An 18,881-nucleotide genomic window follows, 5' to 3' on the forward strand; every position below is an offset into this window, starting at 1 on the left:
GCTGTATGCCACAGATTTTGGCATGTCGTATTTTCATTTTCATTTGTCTCCAGGAATTTTTTGATTTCTCCTTTGATTTCTTCATTGACCCAATCATTGTTCAGTAGCATTTTGTTTATCTCCACATTTTTGTGGCTTTTCTGGTTTTCTTCCTGTAGTTGATTTCTAGTTTCATACCTTTGTGGTCAGAAAAGATGCATGGTATTATTTCAATCTTCTTAAATTTATTGAGACTTGTTTTGTGGCCTAATATGTGATTAATCCTGGAGAATGTTCCATGTGCATTTGAAAAGAATGTGTATACTGTGGTGTTTGGATGGAATGTTTTGTATATATCTACTAAATCCATCTGGTCAAATGTGTTGTTTAAGGCCAGTGTTTCCTTATTGATCTTCTGTTTCGATGATCTATCCATTGGTGTAAGTGGAGTGTTAAAGTCCTCTACTATTATTGTGTTAGTATTTCTCCTTTTATGTCTGTTAATAATTGCTTTATATATTTAGGTGCTCTATGTTGGGTGTATAGATATTTACAAGCGTTATATTTTCTTGTTGGATTTTCCCCTTTATCATTATGTAGTGCCCGTCTTTGTCTCGTTACAGTTTTGTTTTAAAGTCTATTTTATCTGATATATGTATTGCTACCCCTGCTTTCTTTTCTTTGCCATTTGCATGGAATATCTTTTTCCATCTTTTCACTTTCAGTTTGCGAGTGTCTTTAGGTCTGAAGTGTGTCTCCTGTATGCAGCATATACACGGTCTTGTTTTTTTATTCACTTGGCCACCCTATGACATTTGACTGAACATTTAGTCCATTGACATTTAACGTAGCTATTGATAAATATGTATTTATTGCCATTTTGTTACTTTTTTTCTAGGTGTTTTAGTAGTTCTTCTGTGTTCCTGTCTTTTTCTCTTGCTCTCTTCCCTTGTGTTTTGATGGCTATCTTTAGCAATATGTTTGATTTCTTTTGTCTTACTTTCTTGCTTGCTTATTATAGGTTTCTTATTTGTGATTACCATTAGGATCCTATTTAATATTCTATGTATATAACAGTCTATATCAAGTTGATAGATTCTTTAGCTTGACTTCTTTCTAAAAGCTCTACTTTTCCACTCCCCTCCTCCCACATTTTATGTTTTTGAAATCATATATAGTCTCTTGTTTAGTGTGTGTCTATCCATTACCCTCTTATCATTGAAATAGGTGATTTTAGTACATTTGTCTTTTAACCTTCATATCATCCTCACAGGTAGTTGATCTGCTACCCTTACTATACTTTTACAAGTGATTTTATTGCATGGTTTTTTGTTGTTGTTGTTTTGCTTTTTTGATAATAATTTTTTTTGTCTCTATTTGTGGTCATTGCTTTCCCACTTAAATAAATCCCTTCAGCATTTCCTTTATAACTGGTTTCTGGGTGATAAACTCCTTTAATTTTTGCTTGTCTGGGAAGCTCTTTACCTCTCCTTCCATTCTGAGTGACAACCTTAATGGATGGAGTATTCTTGGCTGTAGGTTTTTTCCTTTTAGCACTTTAAATATGTCATGCCATTCTCTTCTCACCTGTAGGGCTTTGGCTGAGAAGTCAGCTGATAGCCTGATGGGCTTCCCTTTATATGTCACTTGTGGCCTTTCTCTTGCTGCTTTCAGGATTCTCTCTTTATCTTTAATTTTGGACATTTTAATTATAATGTGTCTTGGCATGGGCCTCTTTGGGCTTATCTTGTTTGGAGTTCTCTGTGCTTCCTGTACTGGGATGTCTGTTTCCTTCCTTAGGTTAGGAAAATTTTCATCTATTATTTCTTCAAATAAATTTTCTGCCCCTGTGTCTCTCTCTTCTCCTTCTGGGACACCTATAATATGAATGTTAGTGTGCTTGATATTGTCCCAGAGTTCCCTTAGACTGTTCTCATTCTGTCTAATTCTTTTTTCTTTTTTCTGTTCAGCTTGGGTGATTGCCTCTAGTCTTTCATCTAGCTTGCTGATCCATTATTCTGTATCATCTACTCTGTTATTGAGTCCCTCTAGTGAATTTTTCATTTCCAGTATTGTATTATCATTTCTGATTGGTTCTTTTTTCTATTTTCCACTTTTTTGTTGATGGGCTCACTGTGTTCATCCAGTCTTCTCCCAATATCTGTGAGCATCCTCATGATATTTTGTGTGAATTCTTTGTCGGGGAGGTCACTTATTTCTGTTTCATTTAGTCCTTTTTCTGGGGTTTTGTCCTGTTCCCTTCCTTGGAATATATTCCTTTGTCTCCTCATTATGCCTCTTTCTCTGTGCTTATTTCTGTGTATTAGGTGAGTCAGCTATATCTCCTGATCTTGGAATAGTGGCCTTATGTAAGAGATGTCTTTTGAGGCCCAAAGTGCGCTTCCTTCTCATCACCAGTCCAAATGATCAGGGAGTGACCCCTTTGTGGGCTACTTATGTCCTGCTGTGGCAGGGTTGCTCTTAAAGCATGTACCCAGGGAATCTAGTCTTTCCCTCCCTGGCCAGCTATTTGTAAATCCACTTTGGGAAGCCTCAGCACTATTGGCTGTAAGGTCTAACAGCACATTCCTGTTGCAGTTTTCCTGTTAATTGGGTAGGTACCCAGTGTAGCTGGTTGCTAGGCTCAGGGGCTTACAGTTGCTATAGGCCTCAGGCCTACAAGGCTGTTGTCAGTTCTCTTAGGATTACAGCTGTGTGGGGCTGGACCTAGGCACAGGAGCACTCAATTGTTTCAGGCTTTGGAGGGTGGGGCTGATCCTTTTTATGGCTATTTGTGAAGCACAGGTCTTCTGCTGCTCATAAATCTCACCCCCAGAGGACCACACACATCATCAACACAGTCCTGGTCCATCCACACTTCCCAACCCCCTGGAGCATACCCTGATGCCCCACTGCAGAGGCCCCCACCTCTCCACTAATGCCCCCCACAGTTCACCTGATCCTCACACAGGCCCTGCCCCACAGAGGCAACATCCTTGCCTGCCTATAGAGGATCAAGGCACCCAGTCATGCAGGCTGACAGGTAGCCTGAGGGCTTGCTGTTGGGCGGGGCTGGTCCCCAGGGCAGACTGCCTGCCCTGGCTGGTCTGGACTAAATCTGCGCTCTAGTGGGTGTGGCCGACTCCTGGGCTAACAGGCCAAGGGAAGAACCTCAATGGTGTCCGCCAGGGTAGGTGTCAGCACGCCTGGAGTAGGTCAGAACAATGGCCCCCACCAATGTCTCAGTCTCTAGAGAGGTCCTTCCTCTCACCGAGATGCCCCCATAGCCCACCAGGTGAGTCTCTTTTCACCAAAGGACTCTCAGTCTTCTCTCTGGTGATTTTAGCTTGCTGAGATGGGTGAGTTTGTGCATGGGCCCTTTAAGAGGTGGATCTTTTCAGATTTCATCTGATAGCTTTTCTGGGGGTATACTCTCTGCAGTTAATAGCCTGCAAAGCCAGATAGTAAGAACCTCGTCTCAGTTGAGTTGAGTCTTAAGGATGCTTATAGCAGTGTCTAGCCCTGCTCAGACCTCACTCCTCCCGGGAGGGCTGCACACCTTAGGGTGGCTCCTACCTGGCCAGCTGAGAAACTCTGCTGCTCCCGAAGGTGGCTTTTGTTCTCTCCAGCAGGAATTTCTGCCTCTTCCACCTTAGTCAGGACTGCCTCTTATTGTGGGGGTTCTTTTTATCCACTTTTCAGTTTTCTCTCCAGGGTAATTTTTCCAAAAATAGTTGTAACCTGGTTGTGTTCACGGGAGGAGATGAGTTCAGAGTCTCCTTATGCCACCATCTTGACGTAATCTCCCTCTCCATCTTTCTATTTCAATTGGAAACTGATTTTTTCCAAGCTTTAGTCTCTACCCTGCTCTCTTCCATGAAGCTCTCCTGAAACCCAGTTCTTTAATATTCTTCCCTCCTCCCATCTGCTATTCCACTGCCTGTTTCACTTATTATATATGCTTTGAATTGGTATCTTGTTTTTGCCTAAGTACTCTACATTTCAGTGAGAGTATTAGCTGCTTCATAGCACTAACTGGTCTTATAATTCTTTTTGTCCCCATGCATTGGTATGATAACTTACATCTTTGTTAAATGTGAAACAGTGACATAATTATAATTTTTCTTAGGTTTTATTTAATGTATATTTGATAATTAAAGCAATATAATTTTGTTAAACACCTACTACGTGTTTCTCCTCTAAAAATTCATTCTGGAAACTTCTGTGTATAAAATATTAAGGTCAAATATCACCTCTAGGAGATTTTCCCTGCCTGCCCTCTGACCCTAGTAGGCTGGGTTTTATTCTATTGATCTACCACAGCACTTCTTCCACTGTATCAGTTAGTTTTTAGTGCAAAAAAAAAAATCCCCAACCTTAGTGGCTTAAAATAACATTTATTTCTCCTGATTCAGTGGGTCAGCAATTCGGATTGAGTTCAGTTGGGACAGCTCCTCTCTGCTCTACGTGGTGGGCTGGGTTCACTCTTGGAGGGATGGCTAGGAAGGCTGGGTCTCCCTCTCGCCATGTGGTCCCTCATCCTCAATGAGGCTGGCCTTGACTTGTTCTCTTGGTTGCAGTTTCCAAGAGAATGAGAGCATATGTGGCAAAAACTCACACGATGTCACCTCTGCTGCATTCTATTGAAAAAGCACATCATAAGACAAGCCAGATTCAAGGAACAGAGGAATAGACTTCATGTTTTGATGAAAGTTGTTACAAAGAATCTGTGGACATTTGTATCTACTACATCCACTGTATGTCAACTATTTATTATCTATCTCCATAATTAGGTTGGGAAGTCCTCACATGTCTCGTCTTAATATTTATTTTCATGTACTGAGTGCCTGGAATAGAGTAAACTTCTCAATGTGGGGTTGAATAGACATTAGAGTGCATGTCAGGCAGTGGTTGGATACAAGACACCATCCCTGCTCCCAAGAATTTTACCATCTGATAGAAGAGGAAAAATGGTGAGGCAAGATTTAAAAGGCCTTTTCAAACAACAGAAAAAATACTATTCCAACAGGACAATGCAAAACTAATTACTTTAACTGGGACACACAGGTCAGAAGAGCAAGTACACATTATATCTGGTGATTGGGAAATTAAGACCTGCACTGTTTTGAGGATAAGATTTGGATTCTTAACTAACAGTTGGGCATAATTAGTAGGTGGAACCATGTGAGAAATGGCCCAGGGATAAGAAAGTAAAACTGTATGTTCAAAGACGTAGTGGCTGCCCACTTTGCCGGGAGCAGGGGCTGGTGCCAGGGCAGAGCAGAAAGCTGACAGGGTACCTTGGAATACAGCTGATTGGATTTTATCTCGTTGGAGATAGTATTTTAGAACAGAAGAGCATTAGGATAAATATCGTGTTTGTGGAGAGGACCATGGCAGCATTTGTAAAATGAACAAAAAAAGGAGAGAGAGGAAGTAGAAAGAATCAAGTACGATGAGGGTCTAAACCTCAGGTTGACAGCGAGAAGGGACAAGAGGAAGCTAGGGGATTGACAGTCACTGAACCCCTGCTGTTCTTTAATATTTCATCTGAACCTTCAATAACCCTGCGATGTAGATGTCAACACCACCATCTTACAGATGAGGGCATTAAAGTTCAGATAATTTAGGGAACCAGCCCAATATCATATACTTGTTAATGGAACAGCTGGTTCTTTTAACTTTGTGTTACATGTTGTATTCTGCTCTTCTCAGGATACAAAAATATTTTCTTTTATTTTACCATGAGTTTTGTGTAAGGTTCTCACCAAATGATGAGCAGATCTCTGACATAGGAAGACATTGCCCCTGCCCTCTCTATTTCTGCTCATACAGTGGAGAAGGAAATGGACACTTCAAACAAAATGGAAGAGAGTGAAGAGGCGGAGGGAGAAAAAGGAGGATGGAGCACAGACGCATTCAGCCTCTAAGTTCCAACATAAGCATTAAACACTCATTCAATATGTATATTTAGCACATAATAAGTGCAAGCCCTGAGTAGGGTGCTGGGAAGAAAAGAGGAATCAAACACTAGTCTCATCTTTCAAAATAGTAGAGGAAATTGGCATGTAACAAATAAATGAAATAACTATTGCAAAAGAACTGATGGAATTCTGTCAAAAAAACCAAGAGACAAATAAGAAAGGATTATTTCTTGCTGAAGCATCAAAGAAAAACTTCATAAAGGAGATAGACCTTGATCCGCATATTGATAGGTAAGAAGAGGCCAAGTAGCAGAAAGGGATAAGGGAGCTGTGACTGGTGTGGAGGGTACAAAGCAGGGGATAGTGAATATGGTATCCTTCTCTGCAAGACAGGAATCACATGGTAGGGAGTGACTAGATCACATGGGGCAGGGCAGTTTCACTGGAGGCAGTATAAAACAGCAGGTAAGAGGGTAAATGCTAGGGTCTAAGTGATAGGCTTCTAATCCCAGTCTGCACTTCCTCCCCGTTTGGCTTTAAACCAGTTATTCAATTTCATTAAGTTTTGCTTTCCTCATCTGTTAAATGGAAATGATAACAACACCTTCCTCATCTCTCTCCTGACTTCTGAAGCAACTGAGGAATAGACAGGTGTCAAATAGAAATCAACATATAGGATTTAGTCTGATAAATCTGGATGGCAATATTTGGCTTGGATTTGAAGTGAAAATGGGCTTCCTAACACTTGCTCTGAAGACCATATATGGGGCCCCACATGTGAGGAGAGCTGGAGCTGCTGAGAAGGTGCTCAGTGTGAAGGACTGAAGCCTTCTCATACCCTGTAGACCTTTGTTACTCAGAGTATGGCCCACAGACCAGCAGCACCAGCATTACCTGAGAGTTTAATAGAAATGCAGAATCTCAGGCCCTAGCAAAGACCAACTGGATCAGAGACTGCATTTGAATGAGAGTCCCCAGCTGACTCCTATGAACATTAAAGTTTGAGAAGCGTTGCCAGAGAGTGCTAGAGAAACTGGACCAGTAGATGAGAGACCCTCTCCATCTTCCCTATTTGATGCATCACTCCTTCTCCTATGGGGAGGAGCCAGTGAAAGGTGGATAAGAGGTAGATAATCCTACCTGATGCCTCTGTGAAGGCGTAAGTTCCTGCTTGGGGCTGGCAGGAATTCAGGATGAGCGAGAGGATGCTTTCTCCCGTAAGTATAGAGGCCAAGGAGGAAGACGACCCCCACGAATGTGACTCTAGTGACTGGGTGCAACATTCCGCAAGATTGTGAATGCAAGACAAGGGGAAAGTTTGAAAAGAAAGACAGATGATTTGGAATATTTATAGTCTCATTTTTTATGTTTAAATCTTAGATCCATCTAGAACTTCTTCTAAGTATCTGCTCAAATGTCATCTAAGGGGGGTGTCCCCTGAGCACCTTATAGAAACCCCTACCACTCCCACCACCACCTCCAATGCTCAGCACTCTCTGTTCTCCTGTCCCTGCCTTAGTTTATCTGTCTCCTCCCCTCCCCACTGGAATGTAACTTTCACAAGGACCTGTATCTATTTTGTTCATTATTGTTTCCCCAGTGCTTAGAACAAAGTGGCACTAGGGACATAAGGGAGGTACTTGATAAATATTTGTTAAATGAACGAATATGAGTTTGAGATCCCATGGGGGATCAGGTGGAGTTGTCAAATAATAATCTTGTTTATAATTCTGGAGCTTAGGGGAAAATCTACTTTGAGGTAAAGACTAGGAGTCATCAACTATTGGTGGGAACTGAAGCTAGGAGGCTGGCTGAGATCACTTGGAGAGAGTTCTGCATTTAACAGAAAGAGGATTTGTTTGTTTGGTTGAGGTGATGTGTGATTCCAGGAGAACAGGCAGTGTCATCTCCAGCCAGGCCTGGCCACAGAGCAGAAGCAGATCACCAAAAATGCCAGCAAATGCAGCTACCTCCTTCCATTTTCCATGGGCAAAGCTAACAACTTCTTGGAAAGTTTTATGATGTCATAAGAGGCAAAACAGCCAACAACAGCATTTATCATTCATGGAAAAACACTTTAATAATTCACTGCTTCAATTAACATTTGTCGTTAATCAAGATTTCATGTCTGAACGCATCATACCCAAGCTCAGCAGGTCAGTTTAGAATCAACTCCATCTGTCTGTCATGGAGCCCAGTGGGTTGGACACAAGGAGACAAATGCCAGGCCTACTTAAAGCTGGCGGTGGGGCCACCTTCCAAAGCAGGCTGCTCCTGAGAGCTGGGCACCCCATGGAGTTAGGAAAAGCAAACTTCTGCCTCCAAAAGGGGCCTGGACTTTCCAAAAAAGGAAGAACAGAATGTTTTTCCTATGTGAGAGGAAGAGATTACTCATTAGTTAATATAAGATTATTTCACTCCATTTCTTCCTTCCCACAAACTGAAAAGACAATCTATAATGGAGCAGGCAGAGCCCTGTTCCCATATTTGATCATTTATAATCTAGTCATTGGCTGATAACTATTTCTACCAAAAGGTAGCACTTCCCCCTTGAACAGGAAAGAAGCAAGAAAGGATGCTTTTTATCATTTATTGTCACAGGATGTGTAAAATCTTATTTTAAAAGTTGTAACTTCAATAAGCCCCCTTTACCGGGATGAAATCATATGAACAGATTACTAGATAGCATCAAATGATCAGAGATTCTGCTTTGACTTAACAGTTACTTAACCTCTCTGAGCCTCAGTTTCTCCATCTATAAAATGGAAATAATATAATACGTAACTCAGAAGATTGTTTTAAGTATTAAATGAAGCCCTGAGAAAGCACTTTGCATATTACTTGTCTCCTGGGAGACACTAAAACATTTTAACTATGTGTAACAGGTGAGAGGCACTTCATACCTTCAGGGAATAAAGGTGAGTATATCTCCTTTACTTTTCAATTATTTATTTCAGTAATTTCATTCATTCAACAAATGTTTACTGAATGACTACTATGTACTAGACATTGTTCCAGGAGCTGAGGATCCAATCAAAATCTGGGCTCCCATGGAATTTGCAGTCTAATCCTGGAAGAAACACTAAATGAATGAATTCATAGCTAGTCACTCACCCGATTATTATTCCTCTGTTGCCATTCTTCCCCCTGACTCTCAAACTAGACCATAAGCTAGTAGCTAGTTTAGATTAGAGAGATGATAGACAGATAGGCAAGTGGATCAAAATAACTAAGAAAATATTAGGTGGTGGTAAAGGCTAACTTGAAAATATCAGAGTGATGGGAGTGGGGGCTATTTTAACTTGGGCATCCAAGAAACGGCTCTCTGATGCTGTGCTGTGGAAGCTAAGGAGTCAGAAGCGCAACGCAGGCAAAGGGAATAGCTGGTCTCCATGCTCTAAGGTGGGAATGTTCCAGAAACAGAGACTCATATGGTTGGAATGCACTGGGCAAGGAAAGAATAGTTTGGGAAGAGACTGGAGAGGATGGCAGACCTTGTAGGGCCTCATAGGCCAGTGTGGGAGATTTGATTTTATTATGAGCAGGATTCTAAGCCATTGGAGTATTTTAGCAGGGGAGTGGCACGATTGATTTATATTTTTAAAAGTTAACTCTGTGCAGAGAGTGGATTCTACAGGGGTGGGAGCTGAAACAGGAGGTAGGAGGCTAGTAAGCCAAAAAAGCAATGCCAGTGGCCCAAACTAGTATTCTATATTTCAAACTAGAAGCAGAAATAAAGAAAAGCAGATGGAGTCATTTAGATTTTAGAGGTAGAGTCGTTAGGGATTTATGATAGCTTGGAAATAGGGAAAGGAAAAACAGAATTCCAAGAGCAGCTGTGAGAAGTCCAGTCTCTCCCCCTTGAATCCCCCACCACGCCCAAATGCGGAAGAGCACAAACTAGGCTTGCTCACTTTGAAGAGATCCATCCTGCTTCCAAAAACACATGAAGAAGGAAAACTAGAAGCACGTTCATCCCATAACCTCCATCGTTCTCACCACTATCTCGTAATATTTGAGCACTGGTTTCATAAGATCAGAGGGGTGCTTGTCTACAGCTGCGGCAATAATCTCTGTAAAGATCCTTCATATAAAGATCCTTCATGAGGTGCCATAGCAGCACCTCATCCTTGGATTCCAAGTTTATAAATTGGTCAGCTCAAAAACACATGCTTAGTCTTTTCCCCCCAAATTCCATACCCTACTGGGGTGGCAGCACCTGCTGCTTTGCCAACCTCAACCACAGACTGAAGCAGAGCCGTTCAAGCCCACTCAAGGCCCCATGTTACACTCTTGGCCACAGCCCAGACTCACCATAGCGAGCTCCTGTTTAGGGCCCTTTGAATCATTTGCAGTCCTGGACCCCCTATTCGCCATGTAGATGGATCCAGGAGGTTTTTGTGTCTTCATACCTCCTTGTGCAAATCATTTCATGTCCTCCCATGAGCTCAGCACACCACGAGGACAGGACCATAGCTTTTGCTTAGCTAAATGAAGAGAGAAAAATGCCCTGTTAAATCTAGTCTCTTGGCAAGGTGGGCCTACTGGTTATACATTTAAATAAATAACCATCCAAATGTTTTGCTCACCATGAGGAAAATCTTCCCAATTGCTACCTCCAACAGTAGAAATAGAAGACTGCCATAAAGCCAAATTTTCTACCTAAAAAGCTAACCACTTATATAAGCAAAACTGAACTTATATTTCTCTCCTAAAAAAACACGTGTATGTGTGTGTATAAGCTTATTCTAAAAACTACAAGTAGTAGATGAGCCAAAGCAAATTTGGAGACTGACAATCTCCCAGGAACATAATTTATCTTGGTGGCAGGTGGGGAGCATACCATTTTGAGGTGAGATGAACTGATTCTCAAATTAATTGGAGCAGGCAGCATCCATCCTGCAAAGCAAGGAAAGGGCCTCTTAGAGCTACTGTGCTTCCTTCTGTAAAGAAGGCCAGGCTCAGAGATTGCCAAATGCTCCTTAACACAATAATGGTGAGATTTATTGTTGCAAGATGGGCAAGGCCTGGAGTCATGCTGATACAAATTATTTCTCTCTTGGCATATATCAAACTATACTGTCTTTAACAAAAATAATATTCCGCCTTGATGGGATGTGTTTATATATTCGATTAAATAGTAAAAAAATAAATAAGTAAAATCTAGTTTTCAGTTTTCTCTTTAGGAGACATTAAAGGTAAGCCTCACCCCACCACACCAGTCCCAACCTAGCCCTGAGTTGAGCAGAAGGAAATTGCAAGGATCACATAAAAGAATCTTGAGAAACTACTGGAGTTTGCAAAATGCAGTGGATGAAACTCCTAATCCTAAACTGTGAAGGGAGTTTCCTGAGTGAAGAGCGAGGGTGCAGGAATGGTACTGAATGCCTGAATGAGACAGAATTGCAGGAGGAAAGGAGGAAGCTAACATAGGGAAAGGGAAATTAGAGTCAATGGGAGGGAATGTCTAGTGGGTCACATTCGCACACAGGATGAATTTATGACTTTCATGGCATAAAGCAGACTGAGTTCTGAGCTTGTTCCTCCCATACTGTGCTCCTCTACTGAGATGACCTCATCCCTCCCTTCTATTATTATAGTTCTGCCTGTTTTTCTGATGGAGAATAGCGAGGTTCTGGCAGAGTGATCAGGGGAAGGCTTTGTTGTCCCTAGTCCCATCACAGGGCTCTGGCTGAGACACTGTTGAAGGCTTTTAGCCCATGTGGATTATTAAATTACAACTGGTTTTCAGCAGTGACCATCTCAACAAAAATTGCCCCCATCAAACGTGGGAGACTCAGTTGCCCCTCAAAGATGAGCAAAGCTAGGAAGGGCCCTGCCACACCCAGATTACAGTATGAGGCTGGGGCTCCACTCATGTTTGACCACTGACAAGTCTCCTTTTTGCTCCTCTTTCTTGCTTTACAGAACATATGTGCTCTAGTAAAATCAGTTTCATAGTTAATTTATATAAAGTGGACATAAACTCCCCTTTTATTTCTGTTATCAATGCAGACATTATAAATCCATTAGAAGTATCAAAAGAAGATATTAGTAGATCAGTATAGGTTTCTATGTATCAAAAACTATTTCAAAACTGAAAGGCAAATGATAAACTGGGGGAAATATCTGCAATATCATAACAGATCAAGTGTCAATATATTTAGGACAAAAATTCAAATGACAACAATGACAGTAATTTTTCACCTATCACACCAGCAAAGATTTTATTTTATTTTTTCCTTTTTCTCCCCAAAGCCCCCCAGTACATAGTTGTATATTCTTCTTTGTGGGTCCTTCTAGTTGTGGCATGTGGGACGCTGCCTCAGCATGGTTTGACAAGCGGTGCCATGTCTGCGCCCAGGATTCGAACCAACGACACACTGGGCCGTCTGCAGTGGAGCGCGCGAACTTAACCCCGCTCGGCCACGGGGCCAGCCCCTAGCAGAGATTTTATAATGAGAATGCTCAGTGCTAGCAAGGGTGTGGTATAACGGTTTCTGGATAGCAATCCAGTGATAAGTTTCAACAGCTTTAAATATGTTCACAGCCTCTGATTCATGAATTCTACTTCTGGATTAGTTCTAAGGGAACAATATAAAATGAGGTCAAAGATTTAAGCACACAGCTGTCCTTTGAACCATAATTTACAAGAATAAGCCAAATGTCCAATATTTGAAGAATGATTAGGGGAATTACGGCAAGTACATATAGTAGGACATGATACTACTATTAAAATGATGCTTATGGAAGTTTTTAATGATGCAGGAAAATTGTTATGAATGTTCTTTTTAAAATGAACAATGCAAGATATTACTTTGTATACATAATGTGATTTCAGCTATATAGAATATCATTGCAAAATATCTTGAAAGGAATATATTAGAATGTTATCAGTAGTTGCTTTAAAATTGTAGGATTATTTTTCTGCTTCTTTATACTATTACATTATTTACAGTTTTTATGATGAGAAAATGCTTTTAAAGAAAAAAATTAGCAAAAATATAATACAGATTCACATTGAAAGGAACCAAGACTCTTTGGAGAAATGGCTGAATTCAAGTTTGGAGTGTGACTTTATAAGATGAGCCCGCAGCATTCTCTTGGTACCTGAAACCAAGGAAGTTTTCAAGGACCATTGGAAGGGTCATGTCGAAAGAACATGGAGCCAACTTGAAGAGGCTCCCATGGACCAAGCATGACACAACTTGAGCTCCAAAAGAAACTAATAACTGCAAATCATTGAAACACATTAAATATGTTGAAACAATACTTGAGTTCATAACGTTATGAAAATAAAAACCACTGGTCACCTCTGGAGCCTGCTAGGGAACTGAATTATTATTCAGAAAACTGAGAAATAAAGAGAAATAATGAAGTAGCTATTCTGGGTTTTTTTTCTATAAACTCTACGTTGAGGCAATGTTTCTCAAAGTGTGGTCCCTGGACCAGGAGCATTACCTGAGAACTTATTCAAAATCCCAGGTCTCACTTTAGACTGAATCCAAATCGGGGACGGGCTTAGCCTGAAAGGGTTAAGAGTAGGCTCTCTCAGCATTAAAATCAAACTCTGACTCTTTTGTTTTTTGTTCTGTTATTTTTGCACCAACCACAAGGCTCTGGTATGACCTTTCCTTATCAAAGAGACATAAAAGCCCAGATTCTTGTGTGGGTTCAAGGGGAAGGGGCTAGGTGGGCATTTCAGCCTGCTTTCTATAAGGACATCCATACAGGTCAACCTGGCCTAGGGGAGAATTCTCCAGCTGCTCCAGTATACCTCAACTGGGGATTCCATTGGAGTGTGGGGCCAAAGTCTTGGCTAGGATATTAATGCCACTCTCTTGGCCATTGTCTCAGTGTGTATAACTCCCCGCCCAAATAGTACCAAGACCATCCAATTTCACAGGTCAGTTCTTTCAAACCAGTAAGTAAATAATTCCAATTCCTTTTAAACTGTTCCAGAGCTTAGAGAAGGTTATAAAGCTGCCATAACACTGATATCAAAACTGGACAAAGATGGCACTAAATAGGATACTTCCAACTAGTACTGTGTATGAATAATGATTCAAAAACCTTACATTGGGAAAAACGAGTAAAATCCAAATAAAGTGTAGGATTTAATTAATAGTAATTTGCAAATGTTAGTTCCTCAGTTGTGAGAAGTACAGCATAGTAATGTAAGATAATCATAGGGAAAACTGAGTGAGAGGTATATGGGAACCTTCTGTAGTATCTTTGCAACTTTTCTGTAAAACTAATAAAATTAAAAGTTTATTTAAAAAACTACTTCAAAATTAATCATGCCAAACTTGCCAGTGAAACACACTGAAAGGATCCTAGGACAGTGGCTCTCACCGTATCCATCAGACCTACTTGGATTCCTGCTTGACCAAGGCTGAAACTGACAGATGTATACTCTGACATTTCCTTCCTGGATTTCTACCTACCATTGGTACCTTCTCATCCTCACATTTCAAGACAGGGGCAAAAAATTAATGTGGGTAATAGCTAATGACAATAGGCCACTATGAAGGCATGGTGATATTTCCTGAAAGGATCACACAACTCTTGACAGCAAGTTCTAACTATTTAGTCTCAGAGCAACTGATGCCTATCAAAAGGCTTCCCCAAAGAGGTCCAAACTCTACCTTCTAGGTAGTCAGATTCATGAAACAGATGCCAGGTCCCACAAGTCTGAAAACTGGAACAGCAGAGGTCATCCTGCCTGATTCTTTAACCCAAGAAATTGCCCCCAGCCTTCTGTGACTGACCCGGATGATCAGGCAGGAACAAGCAAGAGCCTGTACTCTGCAGCATGGAAGGCCTCCTACTTCAAGCAGCAGGTGCATCTTCCACTTAGACACAGTGACTCTGCTACAACATCATCCGTGGACTATTTCAGGTAATACGAAATGCTAGGATGTTTTGTGGCTATAAACATGGCCTGGTGCCCTGCAGTTCATTTCTACTTATGACATAAATGCTTGAGTCAAAAACAGACCCAACAGACACCTGGAAGTTTCTAGGACAAATACCAGGTCTTACAAAATTGACTCCCCCTACCATCCATAGGATTGGGGAGCGGGGGTGCAGTTTCAACAGTTTCCTCCTCCTTGATTATAGTCACCAAGACCAGTGCCTTAATCCTCTTTCATCATTGAACTCTCAGTGCCAGGTAAGGATCTTGACACATAATATGTGTTTAATAAATGTTGTCAAATATATTTGTTTAATTAATTACTTAGTTTCCTAGGTTGGCTTTCCTGCACAGAAAATGCACTGAGATCAAAGTTATAATAAACTTTGTATCTTTGGACCATATAATTTCTCTTGGTAAATGAACACATTAACATACGGGTATTATCATAGTTGAGCGAGCTAGTCTTCCCAAAGTCTTGATCTTTTAAAATCTGATCTACAGAACCTAAAGGCCTTGTCCAGCCATGGGCTCCTCGTAGAGCAGCTTCTAGGGGATATTGGCCTGAAATTAACAAAGTTCCAATCTGCGTTATCTTTTGTTTAAAATAAATTAGAAAAAGTGTGAATTTCCCCACTCAACTACTTCTTCAGATAATTAGTGACTCTGGAAAAATGTTTCCATTCAGGAACAGTCAGAAAAAGATCAAACAAATTTTGGAGAGAGGAGTCTACCAATTAGGACCTAAGACTCCTAAGACATCAAAGGAGTATGAAGTGGTCTAATTGGTTCCTCGAGAAGACAGCAGTTGGATCAGACACTGGCCTCCTAAACCCATTTGCCATTGTATTGGCTCACAGCGGCATCAATGATCTGAGTAGGGAACTTCCTTCAAAAAGCCCTTTGCAGTCAGAGCGAGTTACCCTCATTGTTCCATCAGGCGCAGGCTGCATTTATTCTGGGTCTGCTCTTTTAATCTTCTGTGAGCCATTCACATGTGTAAGCCCTCTGGTCTATTATCAGAGTGAAATCTTTTCACTTTTCAAAATAGCTTCTCTCTGGAGCCAGAAAGCTTAAATAGGGCACCAGAGTGCTAATCAGACCCTGTTTGTGTGTGGGAATGGTGAGCCATCTGTGTAGCAGCAGAAACAGAAAAACCAAGCTGGATTCCCTCAGTATGACCCATGGATGCGGCAAGGTCACCTTTAGCTCGTATTCTAAAGACAGTGGCCTGGGTTCCAATTAGTGTAAAAGGGGAGAAAGCAGTGGTAGAATAGATGATCTGCACTTCAACTGTGGATAAACAGAACAGGCATCAACGCTTAGCTTCTCTTGCAGTCATGAGACAACTGCTAGAATCACTTAGAAGTTTCTGGGCTAAACTCACTACTACAACATGAAGCAAAAGATTTCTGAATCATCTATCTTTTGACTTGAAACAGGTTCATTTTCCTAGGACATTCTCCTCCTTGGTCAGGATTTATGTACAAATTTTCATTTTATGATCATCTAAGTCCCTAAACATTGATTCCTAATCAAGAAGATAAATAAATAAAATGCTACATTTTCATACAGTTAATCTCATTTTTTCCTTAGATTGATATATATTTTCAGGACACACCAGAAACCATTTCAGTTAACTGGATTTTTTGTTTTTTCTTTTTTAACTTAAGGGAAGAAAATACTGTCTAATTCTCCTCCAGAGGTATCACAAGCCTAGTAGGAGCACTGGCAAGGGAAGCCAACACCAGAGCTGGGTGCTGGGTTCTCAACGGGGCAATAAAGAGTCGGTGAGCAAAGTGCCTAGAGGTGGGTAATGTCAAAAGGTGAGAATAAGCCATGTCTTAGAGAGTTCCAACGGCCAAGCCAGAAATGTTCTATCTCTGATACTCCACATACCCACATACCCTACATCCAATCCAACAGCAAATCCTTTCAGCTATACCTTCAAAATATATTCAGAATTACATCACTTCTTCCTGCCTCTACCATCACAACCTGGTCCAAGCCACCATCACTGCTTCCCTAGGTAACTCTGGTAGACTCTTAACTGCTCTCTCTTCTAATTTTATCTCCCCCACCCCAAGTCTGTTCCAGATGACAGTCCAAGTTAGCCTTTTAAAACATGTCAGATGATGACACTTCCTTGCTCAAAACCCTTTAAGAGTTATAATTTCAAGTTAAAGCCAAAGTCTTGACCATGGCTGAGAAGGCTCTCTACCCTATACTCCTCTTGCCCTCACTACTGCTATGACCTTACCTCTTACCAGTTTTGTTCCACTCACTCTGTTCTGGCCTTTGCACTAGCATTTCCCTCGACTGGGATGTTCTCACCAGACACAAGCAGGGCTCTCACTCTAAATTCCTCCCAATCTCTGTTCAAGTGTCACTTTGAGAAGACGTCCCTGATCACACTACGTAAAATAGTAACCCGCAGTACTCCTTGTCCCTTATATACATATAGATATCTCTGTATATTTGTTTATATTTTGTCTCCACCAAAATCAGTACCAGAAGGCAAGTTCCATCAGGACAGGGAGTTTGTTTTACTCACTGGTATATTCCCAGCACCTAGAACAGAGTGTGGCACATAAGAGACATTCAATCAATATTTGTTGAATAAATGAAAGTCACATTTGGTATTTTATTTAGAGAAAAAGGACATAATTATAACCAAGGGACAAAGTTAAAGGACTAGAAGCCAGGAGAACATGGCAAGAGAGGAAAGAGTAGGGCTGGAGCAGAATCAAAGTGAGAAGGGCCCATGGTTCAGAAGCCTAAATCCCACTTATATTGCCCACCAGATGTTTGACAGAGGGTACATCAAATTGATTTGAAGCCTGATTGTCTGAGAACCAGGAAGCTGGTAGTTTGAGGAATCCCTTCATTTCCCTTGGGGAAATCAGAACATTTCCTGAGCTCCAGCACCTATTGCATTCTCTGGAATCCCTCAAGCTCCCAGGGAGACTATCTTGTGTTGTCTTCACCTCTGTGTTTCAAGTGTCTGACCTGGTACCAGGCACAGGACACATATGTGATAAATGACTGAGCTGTATGCCAGGAATCCCCTTTGCAAACTCTCGGAAGGTAGGAATGTTAAGTCCTGGGTCTGGAAATGGGCTGGGGCTTGCTGATGCTCCATCCCCACTCTGCACTCTCTTCCTTCTCTCCAGAGTTCAGGTAACATTTCTCAGCCTAATATTATACCTTGAAAGACAAGACGTAACCAAATCAGGACTGAGACGTCTACTTTCTCGTTGTCCCGATAAGTATTAGAGCACGCTCTTAGAGCAAGGTTTGTTCTTTTTTTTGCCGGGAAGGATTTGCCCTGAGCCAACATCTGTTGCCAATCTTCCTCTTCCCCGCTCCCCTGTGCAAAGTCCCAGCGCATGGTTGGATATCCTAGTTGTAAGTCCTTCTAGAACTTCTATGTGACCTGCCGCCACAGCACGGCAACTGACAGAGGGGTTAGTGTAGTTCCACGACCAGGACATGAACCCGGGCTGCCAAAGTGGTGAGCACCGAACTTTAACCACTAGGCCATCAGGGCTGGCTCAAGATCTGTTCTTTTTTAAAACGGATCTGTTCTTCTATAGCCTGTGGCTAAAAATAAAGCCCCTCCACCTCTTTGGCCCACAGCATTTTTTGCATTTCTAGCATACTTGGATGTAATTTTTCTGGATACAATTCTTAAATGTCTCATCACTGACTTTCATTTTGATTTTATTCATACAAATGTTTATTAGGTTAATCCTCAGTGAAGAGTGCATACAAAGCAGTCTTTGGTCCTGTACTCTTCTTTCATCTTTAAGTTGTCCTTTGATATCTGAGCTGATCAGACAGCTCCCTCTACAGTCTCCTTAACATCTTCACGTGCTTCTTCCTTTTCTTCTTTGCTATTACATTTTGTATTTTTTTAATCTGAGTTTTCCAATTCTTTTAAAGCCAACTTTTCATTTAAAGTTTCACACTGCAGAACTACAACTGTCTTTTTCTTATGTTGAGAATATCTACCACTTTCAAATCTAATACTACTCTTTCATTTTTTCTCAATTTTTATA

The sequence above is a fragment of the Equus quagga genome, chromosome 14 (genome assembly GCF_021613505.1).
Source record: "Equus quagga isolate Etosha38 chromosome 14, UCLA_HA_Equagga_1.0, whole genome shotgun sequence".
Taxonomy (NCBI): domain Eukaryota; kingdom Metazoa; phylum Chordata; class Mammalia; order Perissodactyla; family Equidae; genus Equus; species Equus quagga.